At 42.8% G+C, this 25,056-nt stretch overlaps 1 protein-coding gene across 7 annotated transcripts in view; it reads left to right on the top strand.

The window, feature by feature from the left end:
- The window catches only part of PLCB4 (phospholipase C beta 4), a 471,668-nt gene that overhangs the window by 64,566 nt on the left and 382,046 nt on the right, over positions 1-25,056 (top strand). For all 7 annotated transcript variants that reach the window (XM_018056911.1, XM_018056915.1, XM_013968409.2 and 4 more), the window contains exon 2: positions 17,300-17,411. The gene's annotated coding sequence lies outside the window, so the exon portion shown is untranslated. The remainder of the gene's footprint in view (positions 1-17,299; positions 17,412-25,056) is intronic.

The raw sequence follows: 25,056 nt of genomic DNA on the forward strand, positions 1-25,056 counted from the left end.
GGTGGGGCAGACAGGGGGCCTGGTGGCCCCCCTCCCTCAGCAGCCTGCTGTGGCAGGCTGTCTGCCTCTGGCATCTGTGCTGAGTGCCCTGTCCTGGCGGCAGAGCTGCGGGCGCTGCCCCACCAGGGTGTGTTCTCCCGTGAATGCTGAAGTCCATGAGGTAGGCGAATGAGCCGACCTGCTGTTACTGATCGGTAATGCAGATACTTTAGACCAAAAAGGAAGGCCTTGAATGATCGCTTCGAATATTTCTCTCAATCTCGTGTCATCTAAACTCCCTTAACACGCTCCCTCCCTGAGCGCTTCCTTCCCCTCTCTCAGCATTCTCCTGCCATCTGCCATCTCCTCACAGCCAGTGAGTGCCGGCGCTCAGATTCCAGTTCTCAGGCCTCTCTCAGCCCTGCCCTCTGGGCTCCACCTTCGGAGGCAGTCTTCCTTCTCACCTGCAGTGTCATTTGCTCCCTTCCCGGCTCTCGCCGCCTCGTCCCAAGCTCACCTCGCCCACCCATCTCCGTGGGTTGGATCCCGCAGCCCTCTGCTGTCTGAGGTCCCCATCACCTGGGAACAAAGTCCCCCGGAGGTGGGGGCCGGGCCCCTGAGAGCTGACGCCCCGCCGGCCCGGCGCTGGCTGCCTTCCCCAGGCCCGGCAGAAAGCGCCGCCCCAGCCCAAGGGTGGGGTCCCTGCCTCTCCCGGCACCCCCGCCCCGAGCCTCGGAGCCGACCCTCAGCCCTGCGCTCACCACACCGCCTCGCAGGTCGCCACAGCTCCTGGCTCTTTAGGCCTTCCTGAAAGCTCGGGAAGCGGTTCCCTTTGTGGTGATCCATCCCCTACATCCTGTTTCGGAAGGCAGTGTGGCCAGCCCCCCGCCTCACCGTTTGGTACCTCGCCCCCAGCATCCTCTCTGGCTGCGCTAAGCTTCCTGCGCTTCGCACCCCCTGACTGGACCTCGCGCGTCCGCCTGAACCGTGCTTCGCGTTTGGTGCTGTTTGTTCGGTTATCACCGCCCTCTGCGATCCTCTTCCCCTGGGCTCCTGCTTCGCCACAGTGCTCTGGGCTGCTCCTGCCTGCCCCTCCACCTGCTTCCTAGTTTTTGGCCTAGTTTCTCCTCATTTCCGAGAATGGTTTCTGCTGATTCTCTTCCCTTTAGCTTCAGTCGTGGGGTCCTGATGCCTGGTCCCAAGGCCTGGGCAGCGGCTCTCTGGTGCAAGTGTAGGAAGTAACTTGTTTATTTATTTCCCAGGACAAGTCCAGGGTTATTGAACACACTGTTACAGACTCTGATACTAGAATGTTCTGAAATTTTGGGGGGAGAGTTGTTTCGTTTTCTGTGAAAGGCCAAGATGTCTTCAGTAGAGAGAACTTTAGTGCGGTTTTGAATGAGATGTGTCCAGAAGAGGCAGCACCGACCAGTGAGTCTCAAGCACATCAGTCTTTCCATTTTTCCAGTTATTTATCTTAAGTTGATCCTATTTAACGTGTATTCCTGACACAGAATTTATGTCCATTAGGTCTAAAAATTAAGAATAATAGTTACAACATGTTACCATTTTCAATTTTACTTATTACTGTAAGCATTGCTGTCCACTTTGATTTTCCTAGGACTTTTGTATATAAAGGTTACTTATTTAAATATTTCTTTATGGGGCCAGTGTTTGTTCTTGAAGATTAAATATGAAATATGTTCTGGAATCTCCCCAATTCCCAAACTAACTAGGTTAATTTCTCATGATAATTTTTGATATATACCAACAGAAATGGAGACAAAGGAACATTATCTTTATTAAATTTTTTTCTAATTGTAAAAAATTCAAATTGATAAATTTGAAAATTCAAGAAAACATAAAAATGAAGGTCACTATGATGGGCAGGGCCATGCTCAATAAATCTTTACTGCAATTTTCTGTTGGTGGGCGGGGCTCTCTGTTCTCTCCCTGTTGTTTGACTGAGACCAAACTATGGTGGCAGTAACGAAGAAGAAAAGGCCCAGTTGTGGATGTGACTGGTGATGGAAGTAAAATCCGATGCTGTAAAGAACAATGTCGCATAGGAACCTGGAATGTTCAGTTCAGTTGCTCATCGTGTCTGACTCTTTGCGACCCCATGAATTGCAGCACCCCAGGCCTCCCTGTCCATCCCATGAATTAAGGTAAATTGAAAGTGGTCTAACAGGAGATAGCAAGAGTGAACACTGGCGTTTTAGGAATCATTGAACTAAAATGGATTGGAATGGGTGAATTTAATTCAGATGACCATTATATCTACTACTGTGGGCAAGAATCCCTTAGAAGAAACAGAGTAGCCCTCATAGTCAAAAAAAGAGTCTGAAATGCAGTACTTGGATGCAATCTCAAAAACGACAGAATGATCTCAGTTCGTTTCCAAGGCAAACCATTCCATATCACAGTAATCCAAGTTTATGCCCTGACCAGTAACGCTGAAGAAGCTGAAGGTGAATGGTTCTATGAAGACCTACAAGACCTTCTAGAACTAACATCCAAAAAAAAGATGTCCTTTTCATTATAGGGGACTGGAATGCAAAAGTAGGAATCCAAGAGATACTAGGAGTAATAGGCAAGTTTGCCCTTAGAGTAGAAAATGAAGCAGGGCAAAGGCTAACAGAGTTTTGCCAAGAGAACGCACTGGTCATTGCAAACATCCTCTTCCAACAACACAAGAGAAGACTCTACACATGGACATCACCAGATGGTCAACACCGAAATCAGACTGATTATATTCTTTGCAGCCAAAGATGGAGAAGCCAAAGATGGAGAAAGATACAGTCAGCAAAAACAAGCCTGGGAGCTGACTGTGGCTCAGTTCATGAATTCCTTATTGCCAAATTCAGACTTAAATTGAAGAAAGTAGGGAAAACCACTAGACCATGCAGATACGACTTAAATCAAATCCCTTATGATTATACAGTGGAAGTGACAAATAGATTCAAGGGATTAGATCTGATAGAGTGCCCGAAGAACTATGGACAGAGGTTCATGACATTGTACAGGAGGCAGGGATCATGACCATCCCCAAGGAAAAGAAATGCAAAAAGGCAAAATGGCTGTCTGAGGAGGTCTTACAAATAGCTGTGAAAAGAAGAGACAGGAAAGGCAAGGGAGAAAAGGAAGGATATACCCATTTGAATGCAGAGTTCCAAAGAATAGCAAGGAGAGATAAGAAAGTCATCCCTAGAGAACAATGCGAAGAAATAGAGGAAAACAACAGAATGGGACAGACTAGAGATCTCTTTAAGAAAATTAGAGATACCAAAGGAACATTTCATGCAAAGATGGTACAATAAAGGACAAAAATGTTATGGACCTAACAGAAGCAGAAGATATTAAGAAGAGGTAGCAAGAATACACAGAAGAACTGTATGAAAAAGATCTTCATGACCCAGATAATCAACGATGGTGTGATCACTCACCTAGAGCCAGATATCCTGGAATGTGAAGTCAAGTGGGCCTTAGGAAGCATCACTAAGAACAAAGCTGGTGGAGGTGATGGAATTCCAGCTGAGCTATTTCAAATCCTAAAAGATGATGCTGTGAAAGTGCTGCACTCAATATGCCAGCAAATTTAGAAAACTCAGCAGTGGCCACAGGACTGGAAAAGGTCAGTTTTCATTCCAATCCCAAAGAAAGGCAATGCCTAAGAATGCTCAAAGTACTGCACAATTACACTCATCCCACATGCTGTCAAAGTAATGCTCAAAATTTTCCAGGCTTCAACAGTACATGAACCGTGAACTTTCAGATGTTCAAGCTGAATGCAGAAGAGGCAGAGGAAGCAGAGATCAAATTGCCAACATTCGTCGGATCAACAAAAAAGCAAGAGAGTTCCAGAAAAACATCTATTTCTGCTTTATTGACTGTGCCAAATTTGACTGTGTGGATCACAACAAAGTGTGGAAAATTCTTCAAGAGATGGAAATACCAGAACACCTTACCTTCCTCCTGAGAAATCTGTATGTAGATCAAGAATCTACAGTGTGAACTGGACATGGAACAACAGACTGGTTCCAAATTGAGAAAAGAGTACGTCAAGGCTGTATACTGTCACCCTGCTCATTTAACTTATCTGCAGAGTACATCATGCAAAATGCTGGGCTGGATGAAATCAAGATTGCCGGGAGAAATATCAATAACCTCAGATATGCAGATGACACCACCCTTATGGCAGAAAGCAAAGAAGAACTAAAGAGCCTCTTGATGAAAGTGAAAGAGGACAGTGAAAAAGCTGTCTTAAAACTCAACATTCAAAAAACTGAGATCATGGGATCCGGTTCTATCACTTCCTGGCAAATAGATGGGGAAACAATGTAAACAGTGGCTGACTTTATTTTTTGGGGCTCCAAAATCACTGTGGATGGTGACTGCAGCCATGAAGTTAAAAGACTCTTGCTCCTTGAAAGAAAAGCTATGACAAACCTAGACAACATTAAAAAGCAGAGACTTTACTTTGCCAACTAAGGTCCATCTAGTCAAAGCTATGGTTTTTCCAGTAGTCATGTATGGATGTGAGAGTTGGACTATAAAGAAAGCTGAGCATCTGTGGTATTGGAAAACACTCTTGAGAGTCCCTTGTACTACAAGGAGATCCAACCAGTCAGTCCTAAAGGAGATCAATCCTGGGTGTTCATTGGAAGGACTGATGTTGAAGCTGAAACTCTAATACTTTGGCCACCTGATGCAAAGAACTGACCCATTGGAAAAGACCCTGATGCTGGGAAAAGATTGAAGGCAGGAAGAGAAGGGGGTGACAGAGGATGAGATGGTTGGATAGCATCACTGACTCAATGGACATGAGTTTGTGCAAGCTCCGGGAGGTGGTGATGGACAGGGAGGCCTGGCGTTCTGTAGTCCATGGGGTCTCAAAGAGTTGGATACGACTGAGCGACTGAACTGACTGATGCTGATAACTGATTGTTCTACTACCTACAAAAGAACAATCACTGTAACTTAGTGTTATATATTCCATATAGCATCTATTGTATATTTTTATAAAATTAGGATCATATTGGTCATTTTATCCTGTTAACTCTTAAGTTTTGTATTACGATCACTTGAGCATAATTTTGTATTAAACATTGCTGTAATGTTTGTATACTTTTAAATCGCAAAGAAATATAACATCTCAGGAATATTCTATTACTGGACATTTAGGTATTTTTGTTCCATTGCTTTAAAATCATTTCTGTTCCTTTTCAAGACGTGGATATATACAGATTGTTATGTTGTAGTGTATTTCTTTAAAAAAAATATGTGATCAATAAGGTGAGTACTCTTAATTTAAATGCATAATATTTCAGGCATTAGAAGTAGGAAGATTAATTTTGAGTAATGTTATAGCATAAGGCCATTTAAAAACCAGATGCACTGAAGGAAAGGCCCAGTTTTGCTTGCTTTAATGTTGGCCCAGGTTTGGAGACTAAAGCATTTACAGACCATTAGCTGTAATACTTCACTCTTGAGACCACTTGTTATAATGAACTGTCAATTATTGTGCATCTAAGTGTAGTTAAAGGGGCTGTTGTGCTTACAGTTTAAAAGCCAGCGTTTATAAATGTGAAGGAATTGGATTATAAATGTGGTGGTTCAGTGAGCCACTACTGCGTCATGCCCTGTCTGGATGCACTGGAAAATAGTGTGTTCATTTGAAAATAAGAAGCAATGGAAATACAGTGCACTTGAGCATATGGCTTTATGATTTTTATGTTCCTTATAATATGTTTTGGGAAAAGTTTTTAATCAAGTTGTAAATCAGTATTTCTTTATTAAGTGTGCCTTAAATTGCTTTCAGCCAATAGTTTGGAGTGAGAAAGATGGAAATTGGAATATTTAAACGTACTTTTTCTTTACAAGTGACTCAATAAAGCTAATCTCTCATAATGTATGTTCTGTATTACATGTTTATAATTTGTTTCTTAACAGTGTTTGCCTTTTAGAAATCTGTGCACTTTAAAAATAGTTAACTCTAGTTTTAAAAATTAGTATGGCATAACTAGATTACTGTTCACCTTTTTTCATAGTTAAGTTGCCCTTTGCTTTGAGTGTATAAATTCTAAATGATCATGCTGTTAAGAAACTCTTGAAAATGTTCTATTTTTCTTTTTTGACATTTCAAGTGTTTAATTGTATGCTGTTCTGAAAGGTCGATATTTGTTATGTGAAAAGTTTCCCTTGAATTTTGTTTCTTTCTTTTACCTTTTTAACACAAAAGTGGTACCTCCTTTCTGGAATAAAACAATAGAGGTGAGTAAAAACTAACAACTTTATTCAATTCCACTCTCTCTCTTCAATCTCACATTCTACCCTAGAGGTGATTGTCATTAGCAGTTTGGTGAGTTTTCTTCTAGAGTTTTCATCTTAAGTTTTCACAAAGGTAGGAAGGTAGATAGATGATTATAAACTGATGATATACAGGTTACTCTACATAAATCACCCATTTCTTTCAAATAGTATACAGAAAGCAATCTAAGAGGAGTCTACAATCCATGTTATGTATTGCTATCACTAGATTAGAATAGAGGTCAGTACACTTTTACTGAAAAAGGCCAGAAGGTATTTTTGACTGTGGGCTCCATATTTTATTGCAACTCTTCTGGGTTGGGAAGATCCCCTGGAGGATGGAATGGCCACCCATTTCTGTTTTGTGGCCTGGAGAATTCCATGTTCCGTATAGTCCATGGGGTCCCAAAGAGTTGGACATGACTGAGAGACTTTCACTTTCACTTCCGTGTTGTAGCACAGAAGAGTTGCAGACAGTACCTCGGTTATGTGGATGGGGCTGTGTCCTAGTAAAACTGTATGCATGAATGCCAAAAGCTGAATTTCACATTATTATCATGTAAAAATATTCTCCTTAAAATTTTTCCCCAACCATTTAAAAGCGTAACAACCAATCATAGCTCTATAAAAGCAGATGGATGGTTGGCCAGATTGGTCCGTGGGCTATACTTTGCCAACGTCTAGTGTAGAGTGAAAAAAAATATTACAAAATTTGACTTTTTTTTTGGAGTTAAATATCATTGTGATATAAATGAAGACAAATAAACCAAGAAAACGCTTCTTTTACCAAATACTCATCTGACACTTTACAGATAGTGAATGAGAAAATAGTTAAGTCTGCTCTTAGCCCTTCTCTCACTTGCTGAGGTGGGGCCTCAAGTGCTGGAGAGGTAAAGAAGTTTCTGGTGTTATGAGCAGTTCACAAACTCCCTCAGCAGTTCCCTAGGGAGAAGTAGCCACAGAATTACTATAAGCTTCTTCTTCATGTGGCAACCTGTACTTACATGCATCATCTTTTTATATGGACTTGTTTTGCAGTGTTAGTTGACAAAGTATCATCTTTGTAATTGACAATTTTTTATACACCTTACAGTGAATTCTTAAAAGTATATTAGTTATAAAGTTTTGTATTACTTGGGAGAGTGTAAAATAGAAAGGTTGAAGGTTGCCCAGAAAATATGTTACCTTAAACCTTTCCAAATAGAGGCTTTATAGTGTTAAGGCTGTCCCATTAATTTATATCAAGGGATGCTCTCCTATCGCCTCTGATGCTCTTGCTTTGGTCCATTTACCAGGTGTGTCTCTTGATGGCAAGGCTGCTTTCGGATCATTGAGAACACTGTGATCCACTTTTGCTGCCTTCTGGAGTAATTGCTCGGTTTAAAATTATGCAATAAAACCACAGGACACCTATTGTGATACCTGTGAAATTGTTGTTTTCCACCGTAAGTGCAAAATACAATATATAATTCATAAAACTAAAGAACTTCTTATAATGAAATAAGGAACATGTGATTAAGGGCTATACTATCTGATTTTATATGCTTGGTACATGATGTAGTGAAAGTGTATGTGGTAAGAAGTAAAAAATCAATTTATTGTGTTTTTTAAATTTTTGAACCACTTGTCCCATATTTCATTTAGTTCATCTGAAGTGGAGGGTAAAACTGTTTCATTTTTTCTGTTGTCTAATTTGGCAGTTTAGGGAATGAAGGATATTCTTATTAGATAACAAGTGTCAAAATACACACACACACAAACATTCACACAGATGTTCACAAGAGTGTATGAACTTTTCTTTTTTTTTTTTGAAGAAGTTCTTCATATAAAAGTGAGAAACTATACATCAGTGTAAAGAAGAACACTGAAGTATGTGTATTTTTACTACCCAGCCATAACCACCGTTAATGATTTTGGGAATACTTTTCAGTATCTTGTGTCTCTCTCTGTAAATATATAGAAATACTTATATTTGTTTCTTAGGTCATATTTGTTACTTATCCACCCTGTGCCTGACACAGTAGGAGGCATTGTGGACACAGAGGTGAAGAGAACAATCCCCTCCTTTCCTGAAGTTTGCTTTGTTCTGGTTGGGGGAGCCAGGCCAGAACCAACAGGTCGCTGTATATCTGGTTGTGCTGGGTACTTGAATAAAATTAAGAATAGGAAGAGATAGAAAGAGGGTCTAGGGTATGTGTGTGTAAGGGTCAGAGTAAAGGTCATACTGCCCGTGCACTTCTGTAACCTGTATTTTTAAACTTAAAAAATAGAGCGTGAATACATACTGTGTCAGCACACATGCTTGTGGACTTCCCTAGTGGCTCAGACAGTAAAGAATGAGGGCAGTGAGCGGCGATGAGGGAGACCTTGGTTTGACCCTCGGTAGAGAAGATTCCTGGGAGAGGGGTATGGCTGCCCAGTACCCGGAGAATTCCATGGACAGAGAAGCCTGGAGGGCTGTAGTCCACGAGGTCGCAGAGTCGGACACGGCTGAGTGACTGACACTTTCACCTTTTCACTTCAAACATATTGTAAATATTATTCTGAATGGCATACTCTATTGATATGAATGAATGAGGTTTTTGTAACTAGTTATCCAATATTATAAAACAAAACTTGCATTTAAAAAAAATTGCTTCTGTGAGCAAGGCTATAAGAAATATTATTCCCCAAAGATAGGCTATTTTATACACTCTTAGAACTCTTAGGATAAATTCCCAACAGTAGAATTATTGGGTCAAAGAGTAGTCTTTTGTTAGGAGTTTGGTTATGTGCCCAATGTGATTAAAAATATTACACAGCTCTTTCATAATTCAATTGGTTTTCCTTTCCTTTTCATTCTTCCCTCTTCATTTTCAAAGTTTCAGATCTAAGCAAAAATAAATAGTATTCCCCCAATTTAAAGAGCTTTGTATTGTGATAACATGCTACTTTAATGGTGAATTTTTTGTTCCTGAAATCAGATTCTTATTGTAAGTGAGAGGCTTAGGGCACTTGTAATTGCATCATTGCGCAAGTCAACAAAGTGCTGTTTATTGCTTACAAAGTTGGTGTGAAACAAAGGAAAAAGACATTAAGCACAGCACACCAGCAGCTTTGAAAATGCAGGAGGGTCAGAGCAAGTTTCAACATGTCATTTCATTTGCTTTTTGTTAAGGTCTGAAGAAAGTCTAAGAATATGGAACTGCATTACAAAAGAAGCATTCAGTCTTAAGAGAAAATCATTTTATTTTTTTCAACATGCCTTGGGACTAGAGTTCTTTTGTTTTTGTTTTTGAATCCCAGCATAATAAAAGAAAACCCGTTGCCGCAGATGAAACTTTCTGACTGACTGTCGCCCTCGCTGCTCTCTCTCAGGTGGCTGGCTGTGTGACGCTCGTGCTGACGGTACCGGCGCTCACCTGCACAGCAGCTGCCCTCTGCCAAGTGCTGCGCTCGCTCAGCTTCAGGCTGGCAGAGGGATTCTTTTCTGTTCTCTCTCTCTCTTTTGTTTCGTATTCATTTTATTGGTGTATATTTTGTTAGTTTCAGGTGTATAGCATAGTGATTAAGTTATATATATGTATATTCATTCTTTTTCAGATTCTTTTCCCATACAGGTTATTAAAGAATGATTGAGCTATACAGCAGGTGCTTTTGGTTATCTATTTTATATATAGTAGTATGTGTGTGCTGAGAAGGAAATGGCAACCCACTCCAGTATTCTTGCCTGGAGAATCCCAGGGACGCGGGAGCCTGGTGGGCTGCCGTCTCTGGGGTCGCACAGAGTCGGACACCACTGAAGCGACTTAGTAGCAGCAGCAGCAGCAGCAGTATGTGTGTGTGTTAATCCCAAGCTCCTAATTAACCCCTCTCCCCTATGTTTCCCCTATGGTAACCATACATTTGTTTTCAAAATCTATGAGTTTGTTTCTGTTTTGTAAATAAGCTCATTTATATCGTTTTAAAAAAATCAGATTCTCCATATGAGTGATACCATGTGGTATTTGTCAGGGGGATTATTTTCCACAAGACAAAGTAGACATTTTAACACCAAGGTACTAGAAGGTTAGTAGCTCTAAATAACCCATTTCAGAAACTGTAGGCTGGCGTAGAAGGGCTGTGTTGGAGCAGCACTTCTCAGACTCTGTGCTTGAAGTCACCTGTATTTTAACCTGGATGCTAAAATGCATTTTTTGATTCAGCAAGTGCAGGCGGGAGACAGACTGCATTTCTAACAAGCTCCCAGGGAATGCTGATGCTTCTGACCCATTCCTCACACCTTTAGCAGCAAGGTGTTTAAAGACGCTGGCTCCAAGTCTGCTGTTAGCCTGTGGGGACAGTGTGGGCCAGCGGGCCAGCAGCCCAGCTCTGCCTGCCGCACCAGCTGCCAGCGGCTGTGGCTGGGGCTGTCCCGCCTCCTGACATGTTCTTCCTGTACTTCTTTTTCTATGCTGCCATCCCCAGAGTCAGCCCTGCAGTGAGATTATAGATGATCTAGATTTTCTGCTGCTTTTCTTGTATCTTCTAAGTTTTCCTCAGAGATCACGTGTGCCTGGGTTTAGTCGCTCAGTTGTGTCCGACTCTCTGTGACCCCATGGGCTGTAGCCCTCCAGGCTCCTCTGTCCATGGGATTCTCTAGGCAAGAATACTGGAGTGGGTTGCCATGCCCTCCTCCAGGGCGTCTTCCCAACCCAGGGATCGAACCCAGGTCTCCCGCATTGCAGGCGGTTTCTTTATCATCTGAGCCCATCAGCGATCATATATTAATTCTATAATTAGAAAAAAGTGAATAAGTTCATTTTTTCAGTAGACATCCCCTTCCCCAAATCTCTGCTGATGGTTGTCCTTAGGTAGCTTTTGCTTCATCTGGTCTCTTTGAAGATCTTTGAGGGTAGGTCTTTGAGGGGAGTTTTAGAGTAAACACTTTAGGTTTCCCTTTAAAAAACATTTGTGGTAAAAGAGTTACCCTTTAACCATTTTAAATGTACAGTTCACTGGCATTAATTATATTCCCACTGTTGTGCAACCATCCCCATCATTCACCTCCAGAACTTTTTGGTTTTGCAAAACTAAAACTGTACCCATTAAACTAGTTTCTAATGTCTCCTTCCTGTCAGTCCCCTGGCCACAACCGTTCTGTTTTCTGTCTGTGAAATGGACTACTCTAGGTGCCTCATATAAATGAAATCATATATTTGTTCTTTTGGGACTGGCTTATTTTACTTAGCATGATATCTTCACGGTTCACCCATGCTGAAGCATTTGATAGGATTTCCCCCTTTTTTAAGGCTGAATATTATTCCATTTTATGTGTGGACTGCATCTTATCTGTCTGCTCATCCATGGACAGACACTTGGCTGGCTGTTGGGAATGTGCGCTGTGAACACAGATGACAGATAGCTCTTCGAGTCCTGCTTTAGCGCTGACCTTTTTTTTTTTTTTTGCCCACCTTCCAGCACCTGCATCAGTCTTCCCACGTGAGTGAGAGCTTTCTCTGGCCATGTGCTCTGCCCATGTATGCGCTGTAAAGTCAGTGCCCCCCACCCTCCCACTGAAAGTAGGGGTCTATATGCACGTGCCCTCACTTCTTTTGCCTCTCGAGTGGAAAAACTGCAGAGATGCATCCACACCGTCTCCTAGCATTCCTTGGTGGTGTTGGGCCCCAGGTGTCCACCTTGCTGACTTGTTGATGTTCCATCCTGCACTGGCCTCCTTCCTTGGCTCAATTCCCCACTCACCTACTCTTGCTTCCTGGGACTACTTCCCCAGGAAATTGTTATTGTTTAGTGGCTAAGTCATGTCCGACTTTTTGGACTGTAGCCTGCCAGGCTTCTCTGTCTGTGTAATTCCCCAGGCAGTAGTACTGGAGTGGGTTGCCATTTTCTTCTCTAGGGGATCTTCCTAACCCAGGGATCGAACCCACATCTCCCGCATTGTAGGCAGATTCTTGATCACGGAGCCACCACAGAAGCCCCCCCCCCCCAGTAAATAATTCTTGTCAAATCCTCAATGTAGGGTGTGCCTTAGAGGAAACCCAAATTAAAGGACACTGAGGAGACTCCGTGTGTACACCCTGTGTACACATCCCCGTGTACACCTCGTGATGCTTTGTTGCTGAGGCAATGCTGAGATTCGGGGATTTGAGGTGGATTCTGAACTGTGTGCAGCTAGTTTCTCACCCCATCCGGCCTGATGTTCAAGAAGAAAATTAAACCTGTTCACACCACATTTGAACCTTGTTGCTGTAACATGTTAAACATAAAATATATCTCCAAAGCTCTGTTAGCCTCCTTACAATCTCAACAAGATATTCTGTTAATTACCATACATAGAGGTAGACCCAAAGAAGGGAAAACAGTTGTACATGCAAGTAGATTTCTTGTCGGTTGAGATGGTTGTTTTCTATATGTAGATGCTTGTTTCTTGCTTCTGTTCCCATGTTTAGCCTCTGGGGCTCTTGGTTGTATCTAGTTTATTGTTTTTGGCTCATTTGGACATTCTCTGTGTATTGTATTTTTAATATAAAATTATGTATTTAGCAACAAGCTTGGAAACAGATTAAGTTTCTGGTACTAGAATGCTGCTCAAAATGACAAAGTCCAGCCAGGAGTGTGAATCCCTCCGAGCCCTGCTTCTTCGTTGGGGATTCCAGCGTTTAGTGAGTTGTAAGCTTGCATTGATCCTTGGGCCTTATTAATGTTGTACCGCATTAGAGCATTTGTAGGCCAGTCCTATTTAGGCAGCTACCTTAAGACTACAGAGAGTGAGACCAATACTTGGGATTGCAGAGGGAAACTGCACCTTTTTGAAGACTGCAGCTACCTAGCCCCCACCTCAAATCGACAATTAATCGTTAAGCGTCTGTGTGGCAGTCCAGTGGATTTGGTGGGAGGAAGGTGCATGCATACTTTAGAACATCTGCTCGGATCCTTTTTTTTGAGCTTAAAAGATAAATTACTTGAATTGACGTGTTGTCTAGCCAGTTTCTAGCACACAAATCACTTTCAAAGCAGAAAGTAGTTTCAGCTACTGAAAGTAGATGGTATTGTCACTGCAAGTGTTTCCCCTTAAAGTCATTGAAGGAGTCTCACAGCAGATACGTTCTGTTTGGGTTGTTTTCCCAGGAAACCCATGAGCAGTGTCTGCACATGCTGCCTAGGTCAGGAGCAGACTTATCTGATCTTACATGTTGGAGATTTGACATCTTCTGTGATGACTTGACACAGTGACAGCTATTTGGAAAGAAATCTTTTTCTTAGTGAGATAAATTCAGGTTGTGGTCATGTCAGCAAGAAATTAACATAAAGCCCGAGTAAAGCAAACTAGTTTCTCTGAGTTAACACAGAACATTATATTCATTATGCCCATCAAAATATGAGAGGGCTAATTGAGACTGAAAAAATAAAGTCAGCTCCTCTCTGAGGGTTTCCTGGCAAGGCAGCTCACCCACTCTAAGCCTCTTGTCTTTCCTTCACTGTGGGCCTCTGGGCCGGCACAGAACAGCATCCTGTAAAATTACATTAAATTAGAGAACACTTGGGTGGTATTAATAGCATGTTTTGACATTTTTTCATGGCTCAAAGAGCAATAACTGATTATCTGCTATAAGCTGTGCACTGGAAATACCTAGGAATGAGCAATTCTTTCTATCCATCTGTTGACCAATCATTTGATGTATCAAGCAATCAACTAAATGATCTATGGATTCTCTTTCCTTTCTGCCTGTCAGGCCTCCCACCTATTCTGACCTCTCTTCTTCCAAATTAAGATCTAAACAGGGACTTCCTTGGTGGTGCAGTGGTTAAGACTTTGCCTTACAATGCAGGGGTTGTGGGTTTGATCCCTAGTGATCCTGGTCAAGGAACTAAGATCCCACATACATTACGGCCAAAAAAACAAAAAACGTAAAACAGAGACAATATTGTAAAAAATTCAATAAAAACTAAAAATGGTCCACATCCCCCCCACCCACCCCCCCCCCAAAAAAAAAAAATCTAAGCAAAGCCAGAATCAGAGAGTCTCCTGGCAGTTGAGCTCTGAATACCTTGGTGGCCCAGAACTTCTGCATCTGTTGAAGAAAGGGCTGAGTGCAGTTGGCAGTTTCTGGCACCCGTAGCTCCTGGATCAGAGTGCCCCTGTTTCGGTCCTGGCTTTATCCCTTCCTGTCTTTGTGACCTTGGGCAGAGTATTTAATCTCTCTGTGCCTCAGTTTCCTCATCTGTGAAATTAGGGTCATCATTTTACATACCAGCTGTTTGGAAGCTCAGATGAGGTGATCTCTGTAAATTGCTCAGAACAGTGTGTGGTGCGTATTAAGTGACCAGTATTCACCTGGTTATCATTGCTGCCCTGATCTCTATTATTTGTGGACCGTAGATGCTTGCCCTGCCAGCTAGCTCTCCCAGTTTTCTTCTCCCGTCTATCTTCACCAGGCTCATTCATAGTCTAGTACTGAGACAAGCATGATTACCTTGTGAAAACAGAAGATGAAATGTGACTGGGTATCAGAGGATGAGAAGGGGTTTGCCAGGGAGAGAATGCAGGGGCCATCATAGGCAGAACTGTGTTAGAATGCAGGAGAGAGCTCAGCACGCTCGGTGTACGGCAGTCTGTTGTGGCTGGCATTGAGGATGCTTGTAGGATGATGAAGGTGATGAATGGAGATGAGATCCTGCATCAATATACAGATGGACACTTAGCACCTCCCGAGACCCTGGCTCTTCAGCACAGTGACTCCCTGCTGTGGGGGACTAGGCACCTGCAATGCCTCAAAAGTGGGCTCTGAGTCTCGGACAGGCTGTGAGGGACTCATGGATGCATTGTGAAACCCTCACCATTTTCTCCTCAGGATGCTTGCTTCCCCTTTTCTTAATATTGGTGTTATTTAACCTTAGGACTCACTTATCCATTGGCCAAGCTTTGGGGGATAAGGTGCTCCAGTTTTTATGCTTCTGATTGAATAGCTAAGCAGCTCATCCTAGCACAGAGAGCTCCACGGTGGGTGTTGTGAGGCTTCAGGGCTGGGGTTGCTTCTAACCAACAGTGGGACCTTAAAAGCCACTTTCCTTCTCTAGGTCATGTTTCTTTATCTATGACATAAGAGAAGTGGTTTGGGGGTTCTTAGGCACCCCTTTGGAAGTTTGGTGAAGCTTCTAGGAACCCCTTCAAGTTTTTAAATGCCTCAAATAAAATACACAGAACTACAAAAGAAACTGTTTCATTGAAAGGAAGATATAAAAAATAGTAAATAAATTTGGGGTATGATGTACATCTTACTAATGCATTAAGTGGCTTCATAGCTACTGTAAGTTCAAATTATTGATGAGCACAAATGACATTTTGCAATATCTGCAGTAAAAATACCTGGAATTTACATTGAAAACCAACCAACAGGGTCTGTTAATACCAGTGTGGTTTGTGATTTATATTTGTGATTAGAGGAAATGTCATACTTCAGTTAGAGGCAAGTGAAAATAATTATGTAATTATTTTTCCCATCCAAATTTATGGAACCTTTGGACCTTTGCACCTTTGGACCATGTATTGGTGATCCATGGAACTCAGGTTACCAATCCTTGGATTTCTAGAATGTTCTTTTGCTGATTCTTTGGCTATCAAATGATGTGATAATCTTCTTAATACTCAATTTCCAAATAAGTGAAAAATGTTAAAATTTCCATTTAATTCGTAAAGCTCCTGTCTTCTGTTATGCGAAGAACCCAGGTGCTTGGGGAGGTACGGATGCGGTATTGACTGCACTGGTGTCTGGCTCAGCATTGCTGCTCAAGGCGCTCAGTAATGGCAGCTGTGGAGGTGTAGGCCACCAGTGCAGCTGGTCTCATGCACTTAGTGACTCCTGAGCCATTGCTGCCACTGGACGTGCAGGGGTAGGGTCCTGTGCGCCTCCGGTCACACTGATCAGCTGATCAGTATATTAATATAACATTGTTAAAGAAAACCTCTTACTTAATATGTGTTGTTGATTCAGGACCCTGAACTCACAGCTCACAGCACTGCGACTCATGCCTGAGTGAAGCTCGTCTAACGCACCAGCATCCCTAAGCTCAGGGACGCTAGGCAGCACGTCAGCACAATGCTCAAGGGCCGTTTTAAGCAGTGAGGTCACCAGTGAGAAGCACAAAACTGTGAAATGACGGCAGTAAATAGACTGGGAGGAATGCTTGTTTATGGTATGAGAGCCGAATCAAGAAGGCAGAGCAGAGCCTTGTTTGACCTTAACTGGAACCATGTGCATTAGGGGCTCAGACCTTTTGCCTCTCTGCACATGTCCTCCAAGAACCACTGCAGGGCTCCCTGTATATTTTTGCTTGGTTGTTTTTTGTCTCTGAGTAGTGTGCAGGGTCTTAACTCCTTGACCAGGGATTGCACCCCTGCCCCTGCAGTGGAAGTGTGGAGTCCTAACCAGTGGGCCTTCAGGGACTTCCCACACTGCCTGAGTTATTTTTGCAGTTACACGTGAACGTTAGTGAGTATGTGCCTTTACAGTCCTGGGGATTGACCGTTCACGCCAGTATTTCTTTCTGGACCTGAGGTCTAGTTGTGACGCTGCCACTCTGTGTGTCTGATCTTGGTTTAGTTATTTTACGACTCTGGATCTCTGTTTTCTTCCTCATAAAGCAAAGATGTGGGGATAGATCAGTCGCGGTAGACTTCTTTTTTAAATAGCTGAAGTAACTTCATTCATGTGAAAGCTCAGATCGTTGGCTTCCTGCCTCCCCCACAGCTCTTCTCGTCCACCAGTTTTATCAAGAACATACAGAGAACCATTAGGCTAGATTTCCCCTTTTATTCATTTGACAAATGTTTTATTCATTTGACAAATATTTATTGAGCTTGACAATATTCTGGATGCGGTTCTTATACCAAATTCACTAAAAAAATGATTAGAACCATTTGTCAATGGCCTGCAAATCACTTTTATTTGTAATTCATAAATAGGTTTTCATCTTCTAACCTCTCTTACTATCAAATGGTCCAAATAATCTTTCAAATTCACTGTTTTTTCAGATTCATCAGATTCACTGAGGAGCACTGTTCAGGCTTCACTCACCCTGGTCTGGGAATCCTTCATCTCTGAGATTAGAACCAAAAACACCCTCCTTGGTGGTCACATCTGAAGGTAGGTCATTTGGAAAGCAGGGCCGCCACCCACAAGCTAAACCCGTTTAAGGTGACACCCAGTATTTTCCTGGGCATCCCTCATTTTGGGGGTTGTGCTTAACTTCTCTACTAGAAGGTCATGATGATGGGGATGCCTTTTCCTTCTGGTGGATTCATTTCAAAATCTATGTGTTCAAGAGCAGCAAAATAATGTAGGAGTATGTATTAACAATCTTTAAGTCCCCTTCTGCTAGTTTTAAAGAACATTATAATTTTTACACATGGCAGTTGGTGTGTGATTTTCCTTAGTCTTCTGTGCATGAAAACTAAAAGCACAATTTGTTAAGATTATAACTAGTTCTTCAAAGGAGAGTCATTCCTCTAAGAGGAAAGAAGGGCATTGCCAGTAGATTTGGATCAGTTGATTTTCATCTAGGGAATGTATTTTAATCATGAGATCTTCAGATTTATCAGAAGAACAGTGTTAATCTTTAGCGAGGGAATCTTTCATCATTGGCATTTCTGTCCTTTAGAGAAAAAAAAAAGGATTTTTCTCTGAAATGCCTTTTTAATTATGAAATGATGAGTTGAATTATTTCTATTTTTGTACTAAGAACTGGCTTAAGGAAGGCATGGAGATGTGTGGTAGCTTCAGTTTTAATTTGATATGGATTATTTCATGTTGACAATCGTAGGTTTTAATAAATCTGTTGATGTTCAGATAGTCGGGGCAAAAGGACATGGTCTGCAAGGGAACCTATTCCAGCCGATACCTTGGTGGCTCCGGTGAGCCCTGGTTTCATCACGCAGGCTCTGTACATTCCCCTTCTCACTGGCTCTAGACTTGACCATGCAGCTTGCTTTGGTCAACAGGACATTAGCAGGATATAAGCAGTGGTTTGGTGAACACTGGGACATTAGGCCTTGTCCTCTTGGAATGTTCCTTGGTGCTGTAGAAAAGCTTACACTGGACTCTTAAATGATTGGCTGTGTGGCGAGAAACCCTGAAGGATGAGGCCGTCTTGAATGTTCCAGCCCCAGTCCACCTTCTAACTGAATGTCGCCTGTGGAGTGACCTCACCTACACCATGTTGAATAAAACTGCTCAGCTGAGCCCAACCAATCCAGTGAATTGTAAGAAACAATCAATTATTGTTGTCTTAAGTCACTGAGTTTTGCCGTGGTTAGTTACATTGCAGTTGGTAACAGAAATTATGCCCTACTTAAAAAAATTTGTCCAAAGGGATATTATTCCGTGAATGTTCACAGAAGACAGTGTTCATTTCATAATGCTATGATGTAATGCCACTGGAAGTACCGTGAGCAAGCGTAGGCATGTGTATGTGTGTGTGAACTAATGTGGGATCCTTTCTTCTACCATTGCAACTGAGTGTTATACATGCGATATTTTTATTTTCACGAAGGATATACCTGAAGAAGATACCTTAGAAAGTAATCACTCTCTTATTCATTCATGTTATGGAAGGTACTGAGAAGTATAAAGTGAAGAGCCATTACCTAGAGTCCCACCACCCAGAGGCCAACTTTGGGAAGTTTTCATTTTGTAACAGTGGTTAACATAGTAAAAAGCTTTCCTTGATTTTTCTTTGAAATTCTAGTATATAAATTATATCCATTGAGAGTGTAGACGCTCTAATATTCTTATACAAGTGGTTTTAAACACGTGCTTAGATCTAAATTAGTACTTATAACTTGGCTTAAACTTATAATTGCTATAAAATAAGTTAATATCTAACTTTTTAGTAAGTGCCACTGTGTAAATTTACTGTCTTCCTTCCTCTTCCTTCTTGACCTTGAAACTCAGATGAAATATCATAGAAAGCATGATTTCCTCCTTCATGTTGGAGGAAACTGGAAGGAAACTATCTTTGAGATAGTCTGCCCTAAGGATACAAAATTAGAGCTTTCCTCTGGGTTTGCATCCTCCCGCTTCTGTTTCCAGCACCCACAATATTCTGAGTTCTTTGTGCTTGAGAGAAAAACTAGGAAGACCCCTTCATGATCCAAATAGTCCTTCTAAGAGGCTTATTGTACTCTCAGGTGTTGCATTTCATTACAGATGGTGCATTTGTTATGAAGCAAAAGAGCGTTTGAATGCCTTCTTATCATCTTCTTCCCCTGTGCCCCTCTCTGATCCCTTCCACCCTCCTTCCAAGCTTTCTGTTTGCTTGTCGTGTTTCCAAATATTAGTAAGTTGAGGTCTTGTTCACCTGTCAGAAGTCTTGCCCATGACCTATGGTTGGGATGATTTTTTCCATTATTTTAAATATGAGAGTGAGAAGCATTCATTCATGGTACTGCATGCCTAGCACTGCATGTGTTTCCCCCTTAACAATCAGTTTATGGAAGTGTGAGATCTGGTGGCTTCTGCCGCTGAGTAGGTAAGTCCTGATGTAGGATGGAATAGAATCATTTTGAACTGCAGAATTTTAGATCATTATATTGTTTCATTTCAAGATATTAAGGTAGGAAGGGGTTATTGAAATGATATAAATAGTGCAACCCTACCGTTCCTTTTTTTTTTTTTTTTCTGTTTAACAAAACCAAAGCTGAGGGCCAGTCTTTAATTCATCACTTGATCACTGTTTATGGGATCCCTAGGTTTGCCTCTCTCGGAGCTGCTGTTGGGTGTGGGAAGTGAGGAAGTGAAATGATTAGCTCAGTGACACAGATGGAGTTTCAGCAGCATCAGAACTTCAAAACAGGCCTCCATTTCTTGGAGGTGTTACTTTATAACAAATTTCCAGTCTTGATTTTTTTTTTTAAATTGGTATTTCCTGTAATGGAGTACGATGACAGACAGTCCATAGATGTTTATGCAAGATTTATGAGTTTTAGAATAATTGACTATATGTTGTCAAAGCTAGAAAATTTGACTTATATATGTATAACTGAATCACTTAGCTGTATGTCAGAAATTAACACAACATTGTAAATCAACTACACCTCAATAAAATAAATTAAAAAAATAGTTATTTTCTTTATGGTGATACAAAGGTGTTTTTTGCTTTTTCTGAATTCAATTCAGTTCAGTTCAGTCACTCAGTCGTGTCTGACTCTTTGCGACCCCATGAATTGCAGCATGCCAGGCCTCCCTGTCCATCACCATCTCCCAGAGTTCACTCAAACTCATGTCCATCTAGTTGGTGATGCCATCCAGCCATCTCATCCTCTGTTGTCCCCTTTTCCTCCTGCCCCCAATCCCTCCCAGCATCAGTCTTTTCCAATGAGTCAACTCTTTGCATGAGGTGGCCAAAGTACTGGAGTTTCAGCTTTAGCATCATTCCTTCCAAAGAACACCCAGGGCTGATCTCCTTCAGAATGGACTGGTTGGATCTCCTTGCAGTCCAAGGGACTCTCAAGAGTCTTCTCCAACACCACAGTTCAAAAGCATCAATTCTTCAGTGCTCAGCTTTCTTCACAGTCCAACTCTCACATCCATACATGACCACTGGAAAAACCATAGCCTTGACTAGACGGACCTTTGTTGGCAAAGTAATGTCTCTGCTTTTCAATATGCTATCTAGGTTGGTCATAACTTTTCTGAATTACCCATGTTTAAAAAATCAAACTTAAAGAGTGTAATTTTGTGTCGGTGCCCTGCTAGTTTGCATGACTTATGTCCCTTTTACTGCTGAAAGTTTTTAGCAAACTTCAAAGCTGGATAAGAAACTTAAATGTCTTCTTATTTGGGTTCATTGGACACATGAAGAAATCACGGCCTGGGGAGGTTACTTGCTGACGTTCGTAGAGCAAGTTCAGCGCCAAGAGACTTAGATGTTCCATTGTTTGACTTGAAGTACAGTGCATTTTTCCTTGGGTGTGGAGTCATTGCTGGCAGAGCGGGCACCACACGCATGTGCACACATGCACGGCCACACACGCACGTGCACACTCTCACATGTTCTTCATGGCGAATCCATTTTCAGAGGCGTGGGTTGTGCACTGATTCTCCCAAAGCTACCCTGAGATGAGGATGGGGTGCACCTGCCTGTCCGGCGGTCCCGGGAGGCACCAGTGGGGGGCACATGAGACACGGAGGAGATGGGCGATAGCGGGCGGGGCAGGCAGAGCCCACTGGGGCAGCATGGCCTCCTGCCACGGAGCACTGTCTTTGCAGAAAGAAAGAAAGTGCAAGTTAAGTCGCTCAGTCGTGTCCGACTCTTTGTGACCTCGTGGACGGTAAGCCTACCAGGCTCCACAGTCCATGGGATTTTCCAGGCAAGAATACTGCAGTGGGCTGCCATTTCCTTCTCCAGGGGATCTTCCCAACCCAGGGATTGAACCTGGGTCTCCTGCATTGCAGACAGACGCTTTACCGTCTGAGCCACCAGGGAAGCCATCTTTGTCTTTGCAGAGGGTGTAGCGTAAGTTCCCAGCGGCCCCCTGCCGGGGTGACAAGCAGGACGGTCTGTGTCCCTGTCCTTCCTGAAGGTCTTCCTCATAGGAACGTGATGGAAGGCCCAGGGGCAGAGCCTTCTGCCCTAGAGGCAGGCCTCGTGGGTGCGTGTGGGAGCTGAGCGCCTGGAGAAGAGGGAGCGGGGTGCCTGTGGAGGGGCCAGGTCTACAGGCCCCGGGGAGGACTGGGCTGTGAGCGCAGGTCTACTCGCAGCGCGGCTCTGACAGGGGCCGGGTCTCCGCTCTTCGCTGTTCTTCCATCTGTGCCCCTGGGGGCATGGAGGAGGACGGCACTGGGCAGCCTCTGTTCCCCTCAGTGCCAGCCCCCCTCCACCTGCTCCTGCCTGCAGATGGAGCGTTAGATGCTGTGTTGCTGGACTTCCTTGCCCTCTGGTGTCCGGATGGATCTGGGCATGAGGAGGCTGTAGAGGCGATGGGAGAGCACCGTGAAGTCAGTCTCTGGCCCCCGGGTCTCTTCTTGCCATAAGGCTGGTGGTTTTCTCCGTCGCCCTCTTGGAAGCCCCAGTGTGCTGGGCCGCCCCTCCTGCAGCCGCAGCTCTGTCTTGGGTCCCCGTGGCCCTGTCCGCTTGGCTGCTGGCCGTCGTGTTCCCTGATTGCTTCCCCCGGCCCCACCACACCCGGTAAATAATCCCTTACTGCTGAGGGTCCGACGTGACTGAGCGACTTCACTTTCACTTTTCACTTTCATGCACTGGAGAAGGAAATGGCAACCCACTCCAGTGTTCTTGCCTGAAGAATCCCAGGGACGGGGGAGCCTGGTGGGCTGCCATCTCTGGGGTCGCACAGAATCAGACACGACTGAAGCGACTTAGCAGCAGCAGCAGCATGTCCTCAGTGTCTCCTGTGTGTGTTCCATCTGTTTCCTGCTGGGCTTGGCTGAAACACTGGTTTGAAGAGTTTGCTCTCCAGACAGAATTGAATGAGATGAAACAGCTAGAGATGGTCTGAAGATATAAGATAATGAAGTGTAAATTGTACTTAGCCGTAAGGACACTCAGCATGTGGGATACGTTAACAAAAGAAGGGGTGCTTATGAAAGAAGACAGTTTTGGAGGGCTGTCTTAGGTTGTAATTGATGAACTTTTGTTTTTTTTTTGGTCTACTCTATGGGTAGCTTGGGGGCAGGAGGAGAAGGGGACGACAGAGGATGAGATGTCTGGATGGCATCACCGACTCGATGGGCGTGAGTCTGAGTGAACTCCGGGAGTTGGTGATGGACAGGGAGGCCTGGCGTGCTGCGATTCATGGGGTCGCAAAGAGTCGGACATGACTGAGCGACTGGACTGAACTGAACTGATGGGTAGCTCTGTTTCAGTTGTGACTGGAAAATTAGAAGTCCTGCCTTATTGTGATCATGTATGCTGTTAATTATAATGTATTTGACCCTGTAAGGTGGAATAATAGATATTTCAGAGAGACAGAAGAGTGAAGTGGATCTGCCTATCTGGAAATTTCAGAGATTTCTCTCATGTATTTTAATTTTAGATAAGTAAGTCAATTCCTCCTAATTGCTTATATTTCTCATCCCTCTAATGGGTTATAATCCAGTTTTTGGAAGATTTTTAAAAAAGCTGATGTGAAAGGCATTTCAAGCTGCTTAGAATAAAGTACTGTAGCAACAGAAAGCACTGATTTTGTACTTATTTACAGAGGGCCCCCTGTGAGTCAGGCATTTAGCTAAGCACCATGGAGTCAGTAATGAATAGTTTTTGATCACTGCTTTCAAGGAAATCACAACATAGTTTGGAAAATAGACTTCAAACAAATAATTATAATAAATATTTTAAGTATTATAAGTGTCTACAGGGTATTATGTATGTCTAAATGAGGGTGTAGTTAAGCTTGTGAGTGTCAGATATGTCTTCATGGAACAAGTGACATTGAGTTGGGTCTCGAAGGATAATAGTTTCCCAGGGAAAGAAAGGGGGGATGGTATGAAAGAAGGTATAGGAATTTCCTGGTAGGTTGGAGAATCAATGAGGCATATGATTATTTGGCCAAAATGCTGGCTGCCTCTGAAGGAGTGCCTGTGCTTGAGGCCAAGGGAGAGAATAGCAATCTGATCCATAAAACGTATCACTTAAGATAATGCAGAAGGCACACAAACTTTAAACATGAGCAAAGAAGACAAAACAGAAATAATGTCTTTAAGAACCTTTGGACATTGAAATATTGCTAGATCTCATGGAGCACATGTTCTAAATACTGAGCAATGCATACTTCTAATTCATGAGCGTCTCAAAGGAAGGGGAGCAACCCATTGGTACCTTCTATCATTATGTTAATTTGCCCAGATTTCTGTGTATTTACACCAGATTTATCACCATATAATACTTTCTATCACTTTAGAATTATGTGAAGGAAATATGGTGGATTGCCTTTTCAGTTGCTAAGGATTATGTTAGCATCCATATTTCATGATCACCTGTTTGGGAGAACATATCTGACATCCTTACTATAAGAGACAGTTGAGCCTTCTTCCTTCTAATTATTCTAGTCCCTAAAACTTTAGGATCAGTAAGCTTGATGTCCTAAGGTAGGGACTTGGTGACAACTATTTTATCAACATCAGACTTTCAGACACAGTGAATTTCCAAGTGCTGCTTACTACACAGGACACTAATAAACAAGAATGCTTCTGCAGAGGCGTGAACAAAATGGTATAACACATGGGTATTAGAGCAAAAGCCTTTGTGAACAGAAAGCTTTTAATCTGCTCATAGTCAAGGTCATTTTATTGTCAGGAAATTGAAGTTCATGAATTATAGACACAGGAACAAAGTCCGATCAAGTGTCATAGAACTAGAGAGGAGAAGCCCAGAATTAAGTGTAAACTCCCCTGTCCTGCAGGGACTGCATCTCTGCTTTATTCTTTCCTTATCCTGTTTGGTACCTTGTTCTATTTCTGCTTTAGTTATCTCTTGCTTTGTAACAAATTACCTCAAAACTTATTGGCTTAAAACAACCACCACCATTTAATATCCCTCAGAAGTCTGTAGGCTAACTGGGCTCAGCTGGGGGTGGTTCTTCTGCTCCAAATGGTGTTGCTGGGGCTGTGGTTCTCTGCAGGTTCAGATGAGTCAGGGACCCTGGCTGACAGTCCCACATGGCAGGCGGTTGGTGCTGGCTGTGGACTGGGAGTCCCGCTGGGATGCCAGTGGACCCCTTGGATCTCTTTCATGTTGGTCTTGTCCCTGTGGCTTGGGCTCCTCTCAGCCTGGGGG

The sequence above is a fragment of the Capra hircus genome, chromosome 13, assembly GCF_001704415.2.
Source record: "Capra hircus breed San Clemente chromosome 13, ASM170441v1, whole genome shotgun sequence".
Taxonomy (NCBI): Eukaryota; Metazoa; Chordata; class Mammalia; order Artiodactyla; family Bovidae; genus Capra; species Capra hircus.